Below are 14,378 nucleotides of genomic sequence, written 5' to 3' on the forward strand. Positions count from 1 at the left end.
ATTGAAGAAGGTGTGGGAACAAATTGCAGAGGCATTGGCAATCTTTCAATATTCCCCAGATTTTGGGTTGGTGCCGGAGGACTGGAGAATTGTGAATGTAACTTGTTTGTTCAAAACAATGCAAGGATAAACCCAGCAATTGTAGACCTGTATAAGTTCAATGGCAAGGAAATTTGTTGTAACAATTATTTGGTATAGAATTGATAGCTACATGGAGAATATGGGCCAATTAGGAAGAAACATCATGAGAAAACGATATTTAACTAACTTGATGGAATTTCTTGAAGAGATAACAGAAGAAATTGATGAGGGTATTGTTGATATGATGTACATCACCTTCAAATTCAACATACCATCATAGACCAGATCTGTGAGAGAAGTTATATCTCATGGAATAAATGAAGCAGTAGTAACCTGGATACAAAATTAGTTGAGGCCTAGGAAACAAAGAGTAATAGTTATTAGATATTTTAAGAGCTGTCGGAAGTTTGTAGTAGAGTTTCCAGAGGTCAATTTTAAGACCCTTGCTTCTCCTAATATATATTAGGGATCTAGATTTTCATGTGCAAGTGACAATTTCAAAGTATATGGATGATATAAAACTTGAAAGTATTATTAACTCTGAAGAGATACAATACAAAATAAAGGGTGTTACCGTTAGAAGGTGTGCAGGGTCAGAGAGACCTGGTTGGATCTGTGCAGGACAAGTCAAGTGATCAATTAATAAAACATACACTATCCTAGGCATTTTTTGGAGGGCCATAGAGTACAGGAGTAAGAAGTTAATGCTGAACTTGTATATGACGCTAGTTAGACCTCAGCACTGTTGAGGTCTGTGCACTGTATTGTGCACAGCTCTGGGTGCCAAATGTCAGAAAGGATGTAAATGAATTTGTGAGAGTGCAGAAGTTGATGAGAATGGTTTCAGGGATGAAAAGCTTCAATTGTGAAGATACATTGGAGTAGCTTGGTATCTTTTCTTGGAGATAGAAAGGGTAAGAGGAAATTTGATAAGCATTTTCAAATTATGAGGAAACGGGACTGGGTAGATAGGGGCAACTGTTCCCTCTCGTTAAAGAATGGAGAATGATTTAATACAGATGTCAGTTAACTTTCAAAAGACGCACAATAAGTGGTTAGGTGTGGATTATAAGGCTTTGTACTGCGGTGGAGACATTAAAGAGGGCATTAGATTGTTATTTAAATAGAAATAATAATCAGCATTGTTTGGAAAAGGCAGGAGAATACCACTACGTCATAATGCCCATTCAGAGAGATGATGTAGACATATGAGCTGAACAGCTCCCTTCTACAGGTTAACAATTCTGTGAATCTATGAAAATGCAAATTTGTCTTCATAGCCTTATATCAAGTACTAAAACCCCTTGGAGCTGTCAATGAAACTGTGAGATAACAGGTATCTGCCATGATAATGATAAGTGGTGGAATCAACCAGGCAGCAGTAACCCTTTAATGATAGCCTCTCAAGCTTATGTCAACAGGCTAAATGAAGTGGCAAGCACCAATTCTTTTTTAATCTGAAGATTTTTTTTCAGTTTAAAGGACAGGAGCTATAAATGCCTCACGGGCTTAAAAGTTCCATGGAGCCTATTTACTTGACATTTATCTCTGTCTACTCTTTCCAAGTCAGAAGGACACCTTACTTCTCCCAAAGGGCACCTTGGCTCTCCAAAATTGGTGCCTGGATCAATCCAAAAAGAATCCATGGACCAAAGGTTATCTCAACCCTCTCAACTATTGCTTTAAGTCCTAAAGTCCAAGAGAGATATTTTGAACATGTCATTGATGAAAGTAGAATCAATATTTTTCAATGTGCAGTTGTTTCTGTGAATCACAGATGTGCAAATTTCAAATTGACCTTGATTTCCTCTTTCATCCAACCTCTGGAAGAAGTAGTGGGTGCCAGGTTTGTGAGCAAGGCTTCTAGAATTGAGCTCCTGCACCATTTTTATTAAGTCAGAGACCCCTCCCATCTCCATCAAAATTCAGGCCTATGATGCCAAATGTTGGCCTCATCACAATAAACATGAACATAAAGAATGGTCTACTCACTGGGAAAAAAGCACCTTCTATAGGATAAATTGAGCTCCATTTCATTCTACATTCCATTGTCTCTGCCTTATCATTTTAGATCAGATCATGTGTTTATTGTATTTTACTACTCACCATTAATTTATAGACAATATTATTATTATTAAGTACAGCTCTGTCCCCCACAATCCACTAAACCCTTTCATCATTGTGAAACTTGATTGGTTTTGATGTGAATTTGTTCTGTCTCATGTGGCCCTGTAATCTGTAGTTATTATCCATCACTGCAAAATCAATACCATTTTGCAATTTGAACAGCCTGTGAGTGAAGTACACTGAATCCATATGAGGTTCAATCAAAAAAATGTCTTGACATAATTGATGCCATAAAACTAAAGGGTAAAACTTCACCTAGGCTGTGCCTCATCTACCAAAGCCAGGGCTCCCTCTACTCAACTAACCAGGACCTCTGAACTTCCCCACTCTGTTGCTACAGCTTTACCACTGACATCATTCTGGCGTGATCCAGTGAAACCCAGCCTGATGGGAATCTAAGCCCAATGAGCTTCATACCGAGCCCGAGTATTTTCAGAGTTCTAACCAACCGGACTTAGCACCAATAGAAGGTGAGAGGGAAAGGAAATTTGTCTGAAAAATGGTGTATGTCTTTTCCAGATCAATAATATCAATTTCTTTTGTTGCAAAAATATACTTTCTCATTCATAAAATAACTTTTAAGTACACGCAAAAGGTTCTAAAGCAGTTCAGTACAGTATTTGCAGAGAGAAAAAGAACAAGCAATACATTGGAATTTGACATTCTCCAGAGCTTCCCCGGAGTTGTAAAGAAGGGCATTTTCCATTCATGCAAGAAACTATTTACATGAATTTTGAGGCATCAAGGGTGTCTAAGAACTTAATGGACTCAAATTATATTTTAGCAGAAAGTCTTTAGACAGTGCTCTTTCCCTTGGGCCTTAGTGGCAGCTGCCCCAAGTTTTACTGCAGCCCTCAGCTCATAATCCTGGACCTTGGAATGTGCCAGTCTGCAACATTCAATAAAGATCAACTCTTTCTACTGGAGGACCAACATATTTCGGGAAGAGCATCTTTCACTGCATTGATGATCCTCCAGGTGCAGTTGATGTTTGTCTCGGTATGCGTCCCAGGGAACAGCCTATAAGCTACAAAGTCCTACATCACAGAGCTACTTGGGAGGAACCTCGACAAAAACTATGGCATCTCTCTCCAGACCTGTGTTTAAAACTTTCAAAGGCTACAAATTTCTGAGCAGGTGATGCAACGTGTCAGCAATGTCTTGGTGAACAGACAAATAGTTTGTGAATTCAACTTCTATTCCAGTAACTTGAGCACCAAATCCAGGCCCACACACTCGTGTAAAACTGAGGGAGTCCTACACTGTCAGACATGCAATCTTTCAGACGGGATGTTAAAGTTGACATTCTGTCTGCCCTTTGAGGTGGCTACAAATGCTCCTAAGACACTCTTGTGAAGAACAGAAGGGGAGATTATCTTTGCATTTGAAAGAGTTTGTTATGCTCAGATTTGCTGCCGTATTTCCTACTTATTTTATTTAAATGGCTGGACTATGATTTGGGATGCCTTGAAGTCATGAAAGGTGTTATGTTACTGTTAGTTCTTTATTTTGTGTATTGACAATCTCATTAGTGGGAGGTGCAGAATAATAGCTGAATGGAAGGGCAGTATAATGGAGGAAAGAGCACCAGCAAATATCAAAGTCATATGAATTCCATGATGTGGAGGTGCCGGTATTGGACTGGGGTGGACAAAATCAGAAGTCACATGACACCAGGTTATAGTCGAACAGGTTTATTTGAAATCACAAGCTTTTGGGCTGTAGCCCCTTCATCAAGTGAAGTGTGAAATACACCACCTGACAAAGGGGCCATGCACAGAAAGCTGTGAATTCAAATAAACCTATTGGATTATAAGCTGGTGTCATGTCATGTATGAATTCCAGCCACCTTAACTGACTTTGCCATAAACAAAGTAGTCTCCTAACCTGAATAATGTGTGTTTACATGAATCTCTCTGTGTTTACTTAACGGCAGCTAGCGTTTGTACTCATGAAAAGCTCAACTGTTTTAGCAGTAAATTACTATACTGTATTTTTACATGATCAAACCACCTTATCTTTATAAAACAGTGTACCACCTCATTTAACAACCCAATGAGTCAAATAATTCAAAAGTAGACATAGAAAAATCCTCTACGTTTTCACTTCCGTACTTCAGACCTGGTAGGAAAACAATCCTTAAATATACTACATGTCATTAATCTGGTATCTAAAATGTAAATGCAATGGCACCTGCTTTTCAGTTTGTGCCCACTATTACTTGTCTTCTTTCTATCTAGAAACATAGGCTAGATTATTATTTAAAAGGCCCTGGATTTTGTGGCACAATCTTAAATTTTCTGCATCTCCCATTGATGAAGTTGTCAAGAACTTGCATTTATCTAACACCTTTCGCAACGTCAAGACATTGCAAATTATAATCCAGACACTGAAATACAGTGTGTAGGAAACACAGCAGCAAATGAGAACATAACATTTTTGTTAGGCCAATGTATGGAGAGGTTACGGTTCTTTGAGAAGTTGAGCTACAGTTTAATAGTAATCTAATTGAATGGTTTTGCAGATTTTAGGGACTGAATGGCTTACACCTGCTCCTACATGGTGCAACTTCATGGCTGCCCATGAGCAATATCAAGGGGGACACTTTATTACACAGCAACAATGGCAGCTTTACCAAAGTCTAGACGGCTATAATATTAGTCAAACTGCCTAACCCATAGTACATGATTTGCAGGTTTACTTTACGATAGTCTGTAGTTTGGCAATGCTAAAGTTTCAGCATGTATGATGGAAAGGAATAATTACATGAAGGAACATTATTTATCTAATTTTGTGTCTTGCCTGTAATAGTTGTGGCTTAGTGAGTGATTGCACTTACTAAGTAACACACAACCGCACTGTTCAGGTAAATATCATAGCTACACTTATGGGAAACTTGATAAAGATATAACAGAAACAGAAATAGAAGGATAAAATAGTAGGGAAGGTTGGAGTAATGTGAGAGGAGTATTGTGCAAAGGGTAGACACTGGCATTGACCAATTAGGCTGAAAGACTTGTTTCTGTGCCCTCTGTTCTGTGTTATTCTATTCAGTTGAGCTACACAGTCCAGAATCACCCCCAGTTATGATCCATTCTGTGCCAAATCTGTTAGCTTTAGCCACTGAACAATGCACAAATCCAGAATTGACATTTGGTACACTGAAGGGAGACTGCTGGTAAACTTTCCTGGATTCATGGATGAGACCCGACCCATCTGACACCCTCTGTAGAAAAGAAAGTGGGCTAGTGATGATCATATCCTGTAGGTGGGTCAAATACATAACCAAATGACAACATAAAAAAGGTCACAACATTTCGCAGCATTGAAAGAGACCATTGTTTCAATCTGAAACTTTGATAGAGCTATCTAATTAGCCCCACTTCCATGCTCTTTTCCTTGCAGCTCTGCAAAATTTTCCTTTTCAAGTATATTTTCAAATGGGGCAGCATGGTGGCTCAGTGGTTAACACTGCTGCCTCACAGCACCAGGGAGCTGGGTTCAGTTCCACCCTCAGGCATCTGTCTGTGTGGAGTTTTCACACTCTCCCCATGTCTGCACTGGCTACCTGCAGGTGCTCTGGTTTCCTCCCACAGTCCAAAGATGTGCAAGCTAGGTGGATTGGCCATGCTAAATTGCCCAGAGTGTTCAGAGATGTGTAGATTAGTTGAGTTATAGAGGGATGCCATGACAGTCAGTGTGGACTTGTTGGGCCGAAGGGCCTGTTTCCACACTGCAGGGATTCTATGAAGTATATGCCTTTTTGAAAGTTTAGTCCTGAATCTCCTCCCAAATCACAGGTAGCATATTCTAGTTTATAACATCTTGCATTCCTCATTTCCCTTTATTTTGCCAGTTTCCCTATTATTTTTTTCTGGTTATGACCTTTCATGCCAATGGAAACAATTTCTCTTTAAGAACGTAATCAAAACTCTTCATGATTTTGAATACCACTATTGAAGCTCCCCTTAAGCCCATTTGCAATAAAGAGATCACTCTTACCTTTTCCTGGCCCCCCATATAATTGAAAATCCTTAGCCCTGTAATTATTACCTCGGCAACTGCCCAGCCCCAACCACTAGCAGCATCATGAATACAATAAAGTGATTCTTTCCACTTATCAATCCTGTCTTTTCTGAAATATCACTTGTGGAGATGTTTATTTCATGTCAAGTTTAGCCAATGCATTCCTGTACATAACAAACACCCATCCATTACAAGAAAATTTGCCTATACAGCACTTTGCTTATAAAGAGGGAAATAAGACAGTAAAATGCTATTTATTTTCACTTTCATTGAAATTACCTACACTGCACAAGTCATTTATCTCTGCTCAATGCCTCTCACAGGTCTTATGTTAACAGGCGCAGGGAAGACAGCTATGTTTGATTGGTGTTTCCAATTACTGCCTTTTTTATTTTTTAAATTATTTCAACTGTTTTGCCAAAGCTCTCGGTGTTAAATTTTGTGGAATACTTAGGAATCACTGACTGCTGTGGTTTAATTTCTGTGATCAGTGGTATTGCTCTGTAATTGTACCTGCTTTTCAGATACAAGTTGGGAAACCGTGTGTGTGTCTGGAATATTACTTAGATCTGTACAAAATATGCAATAATAACAACTTGTATTCAAACAGCATTTTTATAGGAAGAAGCATCACTAGATGCTTAAAAGGATGCTTGATTTTAACATCGAATAATAATTATATGAATAGATTGAAATAATTAATCAAAGGCTAATCAAAGAGGTAGCTTTTAAGAAGCATCCTAGGGAAGGAAAGATGTAGAAGGATAGAAAGACTTTTGTTTGGACTTCCACAGAATACAGTCTGGGCAGCTACAAGAGTGTGGCCAATAGCATAATAAAGAAATTCGAGGATGCAAGAAACCAGAAGTGGAGCGCCGCAGATATCTTGAAGGACAGTAGGACAGGAGGAAGTTACAAAGATAAAGGAGGGGAAGAAACTATAAACAGGGGATGATTTGTGCTGCGTAAATGATGGTGGTGAAAAGAAAAGAATGTGTTTATATAATGTCTTTCATATAATCTTTCAAAGCACTTTGCAACTAACCAAGTATATTTTTGAAATGTTATCATGTTAATGCAGGAAAATGTGGCAAACAAGTTATGCAGAGCAAGTTTTCACAAAGATCAATACAATAATGACCAGATAACATTTTCTCTTGTGATGTTGAAGGATAAATATGGACCAGAACACAAGAGAGAAATTCCATGTTTTTCTTTGAAATAATGACATGAGATCTTTTATGCCAATGGGAGAAGGCAAACAGAGCCCCAGTTTACATTCCATTCAAAAGATAAGCTTGTTTTTGTGTAAGAGCAAATGATTATTGTTGGAGAATAATAACAGATTGTTTGATCTTGGGAAGATTGGGCATCAAAACCTTGTTAAGGAGATTCTTCATCAGCAGCAAAACCAGGCTTTGGTAGCACATGGACTTCTTCACATCCATCCCTTTCTAGGCTGTCAACTACAGTGACTTTAAGTAACATCTTGGCCTAGTGACTAAGGCATCAAATAAAAATTAATTCAAGGCTTAGTAAAAGTACTGTGCAGTTACTAAGAGCTACTGTATCCACAGTGAGGACCTGTATGTGTGTACATGGAGCAGAAGTGAAAGAAACACAGGGGAGATTCTTTTAAGTTTTCAGGAAACATCTAGTAAAGCCAGTAATTTATTCCCATCCCTGAAATAAATCTTTGTCGAAGTTTCTAGACAACTGCATGGCTCAGTAGGCAAGCTCAGATTTCAGTAAGGGTCAACCATATCAGTGTAGGACTGGAGTTACATAAAAGTAGGCATGGTGAGGAGGGCAGAGATAATGGGAACTGCAGATGCTTGAGAATCCAAGATAACAAAGTGTGGAGCTGGATGAACACAGCAGGCCGAGCAGCATCTCAGGAGCACAAAAGTTGACATTTCGGGCCTAGACCCTTCATCAGAGAGGCTCTCTGATGAAGGTTCTAGGCCCGAAACGTCAGCTTTTGTGCTCCTGAGATGCTGCTTGGTCTGCTGTGTTCATCCAGCTTTACACTTTGTTATCATGGTGAGGAGGGCAGGCTTCCTTCCCTTAAGAAGCCAAACACAGTCCAATCTTTCCTGATAGCTGTACCCCTTTAGTGCTGGTACCATCATTATAAATCTTCTGTTTCTTTCTTCAGAACCTCTTTGTCCTTTTCATTGTATTAAGGCCACAATCCAAGTTCTATCCTTTTCATAATCATCAATCTTTCTTTCTTCACATTCTTCCTTGAGAGTTCACAGCTACAGCATTACTCACCTGGCGTAGTCTGCTTCAATCTTGAATTCCTCCCTACCTCATCTACTCTCCCATTCCTTTCAATATGTTCTAGCCTGAAGGCCCTTTCACCATCATTCTTTGATGTTTTAATTATTTTTTAAAGCATTAATTTTGATTGTCTTTGGGAATGACACAGTTTAATAACTGAAATTACTTCAGTGTTCATAGGGTCATTTTAGTGCAAATGATAATCATCATTAATCAGGATTCTGTTTCTGTGCCAGCCTACCCACTCTTCCATCCAATTAATTATCTCATTGATTGATGAAATCCTTAAAGGAAATGTGGTAATTCACAAAGAGTTAAACACACTCGATAAATGTTTCATGGGCAGAAAGCCTGGATCCAATTATTTTAGATTAAAAACTCAAGCACTCATTCATTTTAACTTATGCTGCCATTTAGTTGGATCTTGATTACAAATTTATGATTTTAATTTATCACCTTAATTCTCCAACACTGCCTCAGCCTGGCCTCTGTGAACCATCTTTCACCCAGAGTGACAAAACACATCAGATCACCTGATTCAGCACACTGAAAAAAACTCTCCTCGACCAGACAGTAAATCTCCCACACGGAATGAAAACCTTGCAACCAGGGAACCTTTGCTCCAAAATAATTTCACTGTATAGCGTTGAAAAACCGGGACGTTATACATATCAGGTTGAACAGATCGTGACTCTTTTCTTTAGAAAAGCATAAACTGAAGGGTGACCTGATAAAGATCCTTAAATTTATGAACAGTTTTTGATCGGCAGTTGTGGAGATGTAGCCGGAGTCGAAAGTTAGAGGGTTATAAATATATGATAGCCACAAATAAATCCAGTCGGAAATTCAGAAGAATTGTTTTTATCCTAAAAGTGCTTAGAATATGGAACTTGCCACAGCGTGGAATAGTTGAGAAAAATAACACAGATACATTTAGAAAGTTTAAATGGTACATATGGGAGAAAGGAGTAGAACAATGTGTATGGTCAAGTGAAAAGAGTTGAGAAAAAGCTTAGATTGAGCATCAGAAAATGCACCAGTTGGGCCAACTGGCCTGACACTTTGCTGTTCCATGCAGGTAAATTTAAATAATGAAAATCAAGGACAAATGGAGTGAATGTCTTTATTCTTGTAATTTAATGGATTATGTTTCCCCATCCTCTGATGATTTTATTCAGAATTACGTTCAGTCAAATTCAACCAGAAGGAATGTTTAATATGATATTTGACAATGGATGTCCATTCTGATCCAACATCGGGAGAATGTTATAATTATTGAAACTTTGATTTTTTTTCCTCGTGCGTTTAATATACAAAGACACACTTCGGGAAAAATAATGGCCTTTAACTCTTCTTTGATTATTATCATCACTTTAATTTTATTGCAGCCATCTGTTTACTGATAGCTAGTGTTTATAAATGAGTGCTGTCTGCAGTGAATATAATTGACTGGAAGGTGCCTGGTAGTATTTCCGTGATTGAGTAACAATAGCAGGCGATATAGATTATGAAAGAGGAAAGAGGATGGCTCCTGCCATACCTTGACAGTACCAAAGCAATTCAGCTTTGAAAGGAGTGAGCAGGAGTGAGCGAACTCTGAGATAGGTTACTTTTTTTCTGTATATAAGGTCAGAGAGAGGGGAGGGAGGGAATGAAGAAAGACGGGAAAACAGGCAGTTCTGTAATGTCTTTCAGAAATTCAGAATGTTCCAAATGCTTTAAAGCAAATTAAATATCTTTTGAACTGTAGTCATTGTAGTTATATAGGAGGTTCAGAACCTTGTTTTCGACAAGACTGGTATCAATCGATGCAATTCTCAGGTGAAGGATGAGAAGCTGAGGCTCACCTTCAAGGCTTAAGTTGAAGTCAGTGGCTATTTTGCAGAAAGAAATATCTTGCTCCATCAAACCTTTGAGGACATCACGTTATAGTTGTCAACTATCTTACAATATGAAGAAACTCTTCACCTGTTTGTGTGAACTATATTCAGAAATATCTAATTTATGTTTAGGTAGCCTTTACAGCACAGAAACAGGCTATACTGTCCAACTGGTCTAAGCTTTTTATGCTCCACAAATGTCTCCTCCCAGTTCTCTTCTTCTAATTCTATGAATACATCCTTCTATTTCTTTCTACTCCATTTACTATGCAGTTTTCTCTGAATGCAAAAACCTTATTGTCTCAACAATTTGATGTGATAACATGTTTCACATTTTGACCACTCTCTAGGAAAAGAAATTCTTACTGAATTTCCTAACCAATTTATTAGTAATTATCTTAAATTTATAGCTCCTCATCTTGATCTCACGAGAAGTCGAACCATCTTCTCTACATCTACTCTATCAAACCTATTAGTAATTTTAATGGCCTCTATCGAACAGTTTCCAACTTTCTGTTTTCTAGAGATAGGATCTTCAACCTATTCAGTTTTTTTCTGAAAAATCTGTTTAATCATCCAGTAAATATGGACAGTAATAATACAATTCTGAATTCAAAAGAAAATCAAACTTCATTGAATCTAGATTAGTTCCACCGATTCTAAAATAGATCAGATTGTTGTTTATGAGATCTTCCTATGCGTGTGGCATTTTCTCCATTGTGACAAGGAAGGTATTTCAAAAAGCACTTCATCAGCTGTAAAGCAACTTGGGATATCCTGAGATGTGAATATAAGAAACAAATAAATTAGAAATAGGAGCAGGTCATTCGACGCTTCAAGCTAACTCTGCCAATGGATGTTTCTTTGAAAGTGGCTGCAGTAAGTGCAGGTTTTCTTTTAATACATGGTCATCACATTGACAAGACAGATCATCAGGCTTCTATTTTCCAATGTTTGACTTATTCCCATATTTTCAACTGTTTATTGTTCCTCGTTCGTATCACTATGATTAGTTCCCCACACTCTACCTGAGAAGGATCTGAACTGAATCACATGGTAATTAGTCTTGTTTCATTTCAGCATCACCGCATTCCAAAGCTGTTTGCATTGAGGTGGAACCTCATCAGAGTGACAGACTTGATCACTTCACATCTGATTATTCACTTTGGAGTGCAGTAACAGGAACAATTTAATCCATAACATTGAGGATACTCAGACTGCCTCTGATTTTCTAAGTTAAAAAGCGAACCTACTTCATTTTAATTTGGTCTCAGGAACTGAAGAAATCAAGCATTATTGGTTACCGCTAATTTCTCTTTAGAAGGTGGTAGAATAGGTTTCCTCCTCGATCCGCTGTAGTTGTTGTTGTCATGGTGACACCCACAGCCCTGTTAGGAAGGGACTTCCATAATTCTGACTCAATATCAATGAAAGAATTGCATGTTCAAATTTGAGATGGTGCCTGTGACTTAGAGAAGAACTTGGAAACAATGCTATTCTCGTGTATCTGCTGCCCTTGTCCTTATAGATGATGAGAATTGTGAATTTTCAAACTACTGTTAAAGACACACCTTGCACTTTCTTCTGATTTTGCTGGAATGGCAACCCAGCTTTAACTCCAGCATATTTGATTGTAATGTGAAGTGTGACAAATCACTTCAAAAAAAAGCTGGACAAATATGTACAAATCATCTATTCTTTGCAGACAGCGTCAGCTACCCGCTACCAAAGACCCAAATCCACTGTCATCCACTGTCATCTCTATACAAAACTAGCTCATTATAATCTTTTAATCTTTTAATTTTTTTTAATTTGCTACAGCAATGTTACAGCAGCTCTCAAAGGATTGAGGGCATAATATAGAGACAGCACCAGATGGCTTCAAGTATTACCATGCAGCTCAAGTAGATTAAGAAATGTCTTCAAAACCCCAAGAGTATGCAATACCCTTGAAGACTCCAGTATCTCTATTTTCATTATGTAATGATATGAAATAACATATAAAGTTCCTTCACTTAAACTTACTTTTTGAGATTGCAAATTTTGTTGCCAATGTCATCTTCCAAACTCCTAATTTCACGTTCTGAAACTTACCAATTTATCCCTGTTTGGAAAAAACAACATTTTTTCAATTTCCTTCCATCTTTTCTGATTGACACTGAACCTGACCTTCACGTTTATTTGACAGCCATTTTTCTGACAGTACTCAGTTAAGGGAGGGTAGAAAATTCCGATTTTTCTCTTGAAATAGCCCTTGCAATTTGATCTTGCATTATTAGAAAGAAGTTACATCCTATATATCTCCTCTCATGACTTCAGGAAGTCCCAAAAGCACTTTTTTAGCTAATTAAGCATTGCTTTGAATTGTAGCCACTTATTAAATAGGGTGCATAGCAAGATTCCACAAACAGAAGACCAGTATTGACCCAATAATATATTTTATTCCTGTGTGTTGTTTGAGGGATAAGTATGGTTAGGACACCAGCACTGTGTCTCAGTGGTTAGCACTGCAGGCTGACAGTGCTAGGGTCTTGGGTTTGATTCCAGCCTTGGGTGCCTGGCTGTATCGAATTAGTATGTTCTCCCTGTGTCTGTATGAGTTTCCGCTGGGTGCCCCGGTTTGCTCCCACAGCCCAAAGATGTGCAGGTTAGGTGGATTGGCCATGCAAAATTGCTCTGTATTATGCAGGCTACGTGGAACAGCCATGGCAAATACACGGTTATGAGGATAGGGTGGATCTGGGTGGAGATGCTGTTTGAAGGGTCCATACAGACTTGATGGGCTGAATGGCTTCTATCTGCACTGTAGCAGTTCCACAGCTTTAAATATCAGGAAGACGTCTCCTGATGTTCGTTGATTATAATTGTTATTGTTGACCTGAGAGGACAGAGACGGCAGAAAGGAGGGTGCTTTAACTGTTTGTCAAAAATATGGTACCTCTAACAGCGCAGCATTCCCTCAGTACCATGCAGGATGTCAAGTTAAATTTGTATGCAAATATCACCAATGAGTACAATTGGAAAGCTAGGTAGTGGGGCTAAATTCCATGAGGGAAAATGAAGTTCTGAACTTCGCTGAGTTGATTCTAAACTATTAGTCCAACAAATAACACAGTGTGGAGCTGGAGAAACACAGCAGGCCAAGCAGCATTAGAGGAGCAGGAAAGTTAATGTTTCAGGTCAGGACCCTTCTTCAGGGTCTGCCTGTGGGCCTGCTGTGTTCCTCCAGCTCCACACAGTGTTATCTCTGACTCCAGCATCTGCAGTTCTTACTGTCTGTTAGTCTAGCAGCCTTTGCTATTTTATTTTGTTGTTTTAAGGCTACGTGATCGCATTTAGGCACTCGATGATTTATTGCAATTTTCTGATAGTTTATTGAATTTGTGAAGAAACAGTGGTTTCGATATGATATATTAACTAATTAGATCAAGAAAGCAATGAACCGTGACAATTGCTGATGGTTAACTGACACCAGAGGATAATCAGGCTGTCAGTGCGGAATGCTTCAGTCTCATTAAAGTGTTAGGGGCAGCATCCTCCTCTCCAGACAAGGTGTTAGGGAATTCTTCCCTCAGTCTTCATCCATTTTTTTCTGGTCCATTTTCCGTCTGCCTGGTGAAGACAACTTGATGAAGACTACTCCCTGGGAAATCTCTCCTCTGCCCCCAAGTTTACTTTATTCTCAGAGCCTGAGCAGATCCTCCAGCACAGATTTGGCTTCTCTAATGCCCTTGACACCAATGCAGTTATTCCATGCAGAATTGGCCTGGCCCTGCAGGTTTCCTTCGGTTTCTCCTATCCTCAGTATTCCTGCTGTCTGAGCGTGGTGTTCATTGTTATATCATACTTCCAGGAGCTAGGTAACATGTGCCAAGTCAGTTGTATGATCTCTTTTGGCGCATGGCCATGGGGCAGCCATAGGTAATAGTCATCCCATTGCCTGTCTTCATCTGAGGGTTAGTTTTCCATTCTTTCTAA

At 38.8% G+C, this 14,378-nt stretch overlaps 1 protein-coding gene across 8 annotated transcripts in view; it reads left to right on the forward strand.

Moving 5' to 3' along the window:
* LOC125462258 (protein ELFN1-like) overlaps positions 1–14,378 on the forward strand; it is a 349,382-nt gene that overhangs the window by 267,376 nt on the left and 67,628 nt on the right. The window contains exon 1 of one of the 8 annotated variants that reach the window (XM_048552086.2): positions 2,608–2,678. The exons of the other annotated variants lie outside the window; for them this stretch is intronic. The gene's annotated coding sequence lies outside the window, so the exon portion shown is untranslated. Of the gene's footprint in view, positions 1–2,607; positions 2,679–14,378 lie in introns of those variants that run through there. 8 annotated transcript variants of the gene reach the window in all.

The sequence above is a fragment of the Stegostoma tigrinum genome, chromosome 23, assembly GCF_030684315.1.
Source record: "Stegostoma tigrinum isolate sSteTig4 chromosome 23, sSteTig4.hap1, whole genome shotgun sequence".
NCBI classification, from domain to species: Eukaryota; Metazoa; Chordata; class Chondrichthyes; order Orectolobiformes; family Stegostomatidae; genus Stegostoma; species Stegostoma tigrinum.